Raw genomic sequence first — 7,245 nt, 5'->3', positions numbered from 1 at the left:
AGTAAACTTTGAGTCTCAATCTACAAATAGTCCTGGCGTCTCATGAAAGAAATTAATTGGCTGTAATGTATACTGCTCTCATGATCAAAAATTTATAACGCGAAATTGTGTGCTTCTTTTCTTTTGACATAAGGAAAAGAGCCATACACAACATCAACATAAGGTCGCGAAAGTCTGAAACTAAATGCGAAAGTCGAAGCCCTTCAATTTTTAAGGGCAAAAGTGGACATAAAATCGAGCACAGTCGAAAAAATGGAGCACGGTCGAACTTTACATCGAGCACAAACTAATCTTTGCAAAAACTTTCAGAGTTTTTTTGTTTTAGTATTATACTGTAAAAATGGTCTTAACTGGCATAAAAACAAGTCGTTTTCTGGGTTACATGTCATTTTGCTCCAAGTCAACTTGTGCAGTGGGGCAAAACGTCATGCGGGGTAAGTTGGTTTAGAATAAGTGGCCATAAGTGGCAATTAGTATAGGCCAAGTTGACAAAGGTCGATTTGTTCTGGGGAAAACAGTCCTGACAACTTATTCTGGACCACCTCGTGAAAACCCACTTTAAATGATTTTTTCTCACATTAATTCTCACAAAACGCGGTGAAATCATTCAATAGTATCATGATTTTTTGCGAACTATTTATTAATCGATTTTACTTCAAAATGAACTAAGGACAATTCAAGATTATGCGACAACCAGCTTGACCAACTTAAATATCTGGCGACAATTTTTTTCGACGTCATCCCCCTCGAGACTCCAAAAGTCAACTACTGGAAATTGACCCCCCTCAGTGGAAAATCAGTTCTACAGCAAATCTCCTGCGTCAGCTCATCTTATGCGCCAAGAGATTTTCAGCACCGACAGATATCCATCAAGAGTCAACACGCAGGACTGCTCAATTAAGTGTCATCAAGCAAGAGTCGTGAAGTTCTACTCTACCTATGCAGCAGCTTCATCCGCATGTAGTACAGTGCATCGCCAGGGACCCATCGTCAAGGCCATATCAAGGACACAGAAAGGCTCCCATCACAAACATCAAGGTCGAGGACCTTAATCAGCAGGTACTGCAGTGCATAACCAGGGACGCATCGTCAAGGACCTATCAAGGACACATCAAGCTTCCCTCACAAACATCAAGGTCGAGGACCTTAATCAGCAGGTGCTACAGTGCATAAACAGGGACTCATCAACAAGGACCTATCAAGGACACATCAAGCTTCCATCACAAAATCAAACATCAGCACACCAAATCCCCCAGCTGTCTTCGTCAACGAACTCAGGCAGGGCTCGACTTCAACAACTCAGGCCAGATACATAACTAAAACAATTTTTTCTAAACTCTCATTCAATATAAAATTTTTGACCAAGAAAACAGGTCAACAAAGTCATAGCTGAGCTGTAAATTTGATTATTTGATTCATTGTATGCAATTATTAACCCTCGGGGTGCCAAAGGAAGAAATTGTTTCATAAAACTGTTCAACCATACAAAACAAAAAAAATGATAGCCAAAACCCGATAGCTGAAATTTTCTGCTTCGAAATTTCAAAAGCCCATTGTTTCCGAAACCTTTTTTTAACCCACAACTAAAAAGGGTTTTACTAACCATATCTACGAAAGTATTTACGAAAATTTTTGAAAATCTCAACATTTTCTAGCTCAATTGAACTCCAAAAACAAACTGAGAAGTTTTACCGCTTAGTCTTCAATCATAATTCAAAGCACTCATGACTGCGCTGTAATTCACTTGATTTATTTAACCACCGGGTGGAAACTACGGTTGGTTGACCTCAACAGAGAAAGAAAATGTTAGTTATAGTAATACTCTTAAGAAAGCTCACAAAGATTCATTAATGGAAATACTTAGCGATCGCTGCCATCCGTGCTCGTTAAATGTTAACCCACATTGTCTAGTGAACAACTACTCTTTAAACTACCTTCTTTAATAACACCAACGAATTCAACTTTACAACAACTATTTAATCAAGGGAGACGCCGCTACAGTACTTTTTAGGAGCTTGAGGAAGAGGTAACGAAGCAACTAGACAACTCAAGTGTTATCGAGTACATTAAGCTTAGTTTCAAAGAAGTAACTACTTGTTTTGATCTGGTCGATAAACACCTAGACAACTTAGCCGCGTTTTCCACTCAAGGAGCACCAGACTGCCTCGACACTGTTTCAACTCTACGTGTCACCGCTTTCTCCATATTTGATTTCAGATCAATCTCGCCTACTGCAAAAATGTGTACATTCAATTTTCCCGCTCTTCTACTATACAACTTTTCGCCTCCACCAGTTTCCGATGAAAATCCCATTTGGAGTCACAACTCAACACACGAAGCCTAGTTAATAAAATGCATTAAACGATATGGTCTCCTAACAATTTCAATTGCACATAGTCCTGTTACTACATCTGAACAGATTGTTGACAACCACTTTGACGACCACGATAGAAACAACTCTCAATCATACTACCAAGAAACCAACAGTCTTTTCGGCAATGATCAAAGACAAGTCAGTCAACACGTAACCAATCATCCGACCACTAGAATCAACTACAGTTTGAACGGTTTCATGTTGCCAGATATAAAAATACAGAAGTTTGACGACAGCCCACTAGAGTGGAATAACTGGTTCGATTTCTTTCAGGCTGCGATAGGCAACAACCCACATCTAAGTCCGGTTGAAAAAATTACTAACTTGCAGCCATTATGAACTGATAATACTAGATCCTTAATAGAGAGCTATGTAACTTGACAAATTGACAAACTGATACTAAGCGAACCACAGGGTTTCATCAGATACGCTGCTTTCCTAGTGAAACATTTTCACAACTTCGAAATCAACGGCTACACTGCTGATCTAAATTCTAGTAACCTGACCCGACTTGCTTGCTCAAAGCTCCCAGTAAGTCTAATAATGAAGTGGGAAGATCACTGCGTGCTGCACGACCTTGATTACGCTACACTCAAAGACCTGACGCAGTATCTTCATTAATACTCGCGAGCATGCGAGAACCCGGACATAGAATCAAAGACTTCGAACCAGTCGAAACTGCCAACCTACGAAGCAACAACAATCCAATAGCCGACCCAACCAATTTACTTGTATGTCCAGGCAAAGCTACAACAGATCGTCAGCTTTATCGCCAAGACCAACACTTCAACATGTCCAATAGATAACCAAGCCCACTAGAATGGAAAATGTCCGGACTTTTTGAAATTTCCCGTAGATCAATGGGCAGAGCTGGTGAAACAACATAAACTGTGCTTCACCTGCCTAGGTCAACTCAGATTTGGCGAATTGCGGAAGCGAACATCATTCAGCTCTAAACATCAACAAAAAGCCGTTTCAAGCGCACTACTAAAAATCTAACAACATGCAGCTTGCCACAACTGTAACCAAGTCCTTGAAACGAGCTCAGGATACCATCGAGAATGATATCAGTAATCAATTAAAAATTATGACGGTAAAACTTTTTAACAATGGCATCAAACTATATTGCTACGCCATACTCGACAACTGCAGCAATTGCTCATACATTTTCAGTAAAACAGCTGAAACACTTCGTGTAAACCAAACCAAAAACTACAGTTTAGCGTACGAGGTGCTTTCAGTAAAGACAAAGTGTCTTACCCTCTGAATTGGCTAAATATTGGACCACATAATACTATCAAAACTACTTTCACTCTACAGTCAATCTAATCAGTAGAAATTCTTAGATTTGACGCCATCGACGCAAACAACCTCAACAGAGCGTGCTCAATCTACAATCATCTTCAACATGTGAAATTTCCTGATCTAGCCGACAACACAGAGCAAGTTTTGCTTGGTGTAGATGCTTACTGGAATATTGCAGAGCGCGATATCAGGAATGGTCCTACAGGCACCCTCTAACCTAAAAAAATGCTACTAGGATCGACTCAACCAGAAATCTAATAGTTGCGGATCAAATTCACAATCAACTGACTTCATTGACTTGAACGATCAAGAAGACGCTGCTCTCAATGAAACAGTGGAAAAGCTCTGCAAAAGTGAAGGATTAGGCATCCAAGAAGATAACAAAACTGCATACTCTGAAAAAAGCAAAAGACGACTTAGGTTTATACAACAAAGCATTGAGCACGATAGAGATCGCTAAAAACAAATTCTACTCTGGAAAAGCGAAAAAAAATGCCGAAGAACTATCCGGTAGTTAAAACACAACTGCTATCATAACAGAAATCAATGAGGTGATAGTATAAAACTTAAAATTTTTTTCAAAACCTGTAGAAGTTTGGTATATCCCTGGACAAAACTCGGCCCAGTGACTTTGTTTCAATAATTGACAAATAGGTCGACCAATGCAAACAGATCACCCCTGTGATCCTGCCGCACTAACTTTGACCACAGCTGTCACCTAGTGATATACAGCTTCATGCTTCCTGCTACGCGCCATAAGACGCAAGCGCTACGTGTATCTACTTCCGAACTGCATTTAGGTCCGACACACACGCTACCTTCTTGATTGGCAGACCAAATGTAGCACCACTGAACCAAGAGAGCATTCCGAAATTGGACTTACAAGCCATCTTTATGGGCGCACGGCTATGCAAGAAGGCTTCTGATGAAATGCGAATGAAGCCTCACTCCACTCATTTTTGAAGAAATATCACTACTGTTTTCTACTGGATCGCATCACCGGTAAACTGAAAACTTACTGCGCAAGAAGAGTTGGTGAATTACTTACTTTATGCAAAGCCAAAAAATGGAAACACATCCCTGGTAAACTCAACCCAGCAGACAGTATACATGGTTAATTAAACATAAAGACGCACCAAAGATCTGGTTGGATGCATCACAATTCCTACTCAACAATGAGTCTACTTGAAGGATAAACGAAACATTGGAACGCTGTAATGCTATAACAGTTAGCCCCCCAACTTACACCACTAATCGATTCTCCGTGGTTTTCAAATTGGTTTCGATTAGCTCAGGTCACCGTTCGGGTTTTAGTTTTTGTCGATACGTTGAAGGGAAACTGTAAACTGTATGAAAGACCTAGAAAAAGCCAAGCTCCTCACCGCGAGAAACATTTATTGACACCTACATTCAACTGAGAACGAAGCAGCAAGTTGATAACAAAAAAAAACTGCAAAGTTGTCACCTTTTCTCGACAACGGTATTATTTGCGCGCGAGTATCATGTGTATTATATGATACTCAGCTTTACCGGACGCAACAAAGCATCCAATAGTTCTAAATGCAAAGGAAACAATTGTGCGCTTGATGATTAAGAGCGCTCATTGCCGTTGCATGCATCACGGTACTGAGTACATTCGCAACTACCTGCAACAAAGTATTGCCATAATTGGGCTCCGGAAAACGCTGAGACAGATAAGACATAATTGATTTCTCTGTAGAAGATTCCAAGGCTGAGGGTTACATCCACTCATGGCCGACTTGCCAACAACTCTTTTTGACGATCCGTCTGAATATCCATTTCCACTCAAAAATACGGAAATTGGTTACATAGGGCCATTCAATATCGCAACAAAAAATACAACTGAAAAATGCATTACTTGCTTCTTCGCATGCCTCTCTACTCGCGCGGTTTACCGGAAGTCTACAGAGAATCTTACTACAAACAACTGTATAAGGCCAGTTAGACGCTTCATTGCTAGGAGAGCCGCACCTAAGCTTTTAGTCTCTGACAACATTATTTAATTCGTCGGCGCCCATAAACAACTACACTCAGAACCAATTAACTTCAACGAAACTACCCTAATTGAAACGCTACAAATCCACAATGTCCAATGGCGCCTAACTTCTCCGTCAACCCCCCCCCCCCCCGCCTTCACTCTGATGGCGTGTTGGAGTGACTCGTCTCAATGCTAAAACAAGCTTTTTACTAAATCTTTGTTCTGATCGACTATCAAGAGGTCTATTTGCTACTATCATAGCCGAGACTGAGACAATCCTCAACTCATGTCCGCTAACGCATGTCAGTAGTGACCTTGACGACGACCTTTTGATGATACACAACCACTTTCTAATGGGTCGTCCATTCGTCTACGCTCCGGCAGCCTTCGACGAAGCATCTACCTGTAAACTGTCCAACAAGTCCTGAAAGCGATCAAAAGAAACGATCTGGCCACTGAGTCGAGTGCAAGAAGATTTTACCGGCTCGGATGGCATTGCGCGCTCGAGTAAATTTAAAGCAGCCCTAGGTGTTTGATCGAGACTAGCGGTGAAATTTGCCCTCGTATCTCATTAAAGGGAGATTTAGGAACATTTGAATTGTACTACAATAAAAAACTGGAAAAAACTGAGCTCAACCCTTCCTCTTTGGTTCTAAATAAGATCTCCCTCTCCTAAAGATATTCATGACATGAATTTTTCTCACTGTAATTCTCACAAATCGCGGTAAAATCATTCAAAAAGGTTAAGATTGGTTGCGAACTAATTAGTAATAGATTTGATTTCTAAATGAACTAAGGACAATTCAAGATTATGCGTCAACCACCTTGACAAAGTTGAATACACAGTCAATATGGAAGTAAATGGAAACGCTAGAAGTCATAAAAATCATACAAATTGATTGATCGAGTTTTCCCAAAAAAACTAGCGCAATTTTTCTTGCCATTCAATTTTCAAGGAGCAGGCACGTTTGAATATTAAAAAAAGAACAAAATTTTTGAGCGTTTTTGGAAAGCTTTCACACAAAAAAAGCAAGATTTCAGTGCGCTTAATGCGCTGCTTATGCTAAACAAGTAAAACACAACAAATTTAGAAACTGAAACACTTGAGGAGCACAAAGCAAGGCCTTGTAATCAGAAACTATTTTTTTTTCTCGTACAAAATTTCTCATACAAACCTAGAAGTTTCACTGAACATGCCAGTGTTGCAGCTTCACTTTTTCAATTTGTAAACCTACTAATCCTGACTTCATATGTTCCTTTTTTTTGTTTTGCCTGGCATGTTTTGATTACCTCAGATAAAACCTGTGTGACATCAAAAGTTATTACCTCAAAAAATTTATCCTTTTTTAAGACCATTTATCCACAAGGGAAAGGACCAACATACGAGTTGTACAGCTCATCGCGGCGACCCGCTGTAGTGCCTCTGCTTATAACTCCCTTGATTGCGATTGGAATATCCAAGAACAATTCAAAAAATTTGTATCAGTGTCGCGAAAAATCGTTCTGAACGGTCTGAACGGTCTGAACGAGCATTTAATTGTACTACGGTATTTACGTCATTTAAGCA

This window comes from Symsagittifera roscoffensis, chromosome 3 (genome assembly GCF_963678635.1).
Source record: "Symsagittifera roscoffensis chromosome 3, txSymRosc1.1, whole genome shotgun sequence".
NCBI classification, from domain to species: Eukaryota; Metazoa; Xenacoelomorpha; order Acoela; family Convolutidae; genus Symsagittifera; species Symsagittifera roscoffensis.
Note: the sequence above shows the minus strand (reverse complement) of the source record.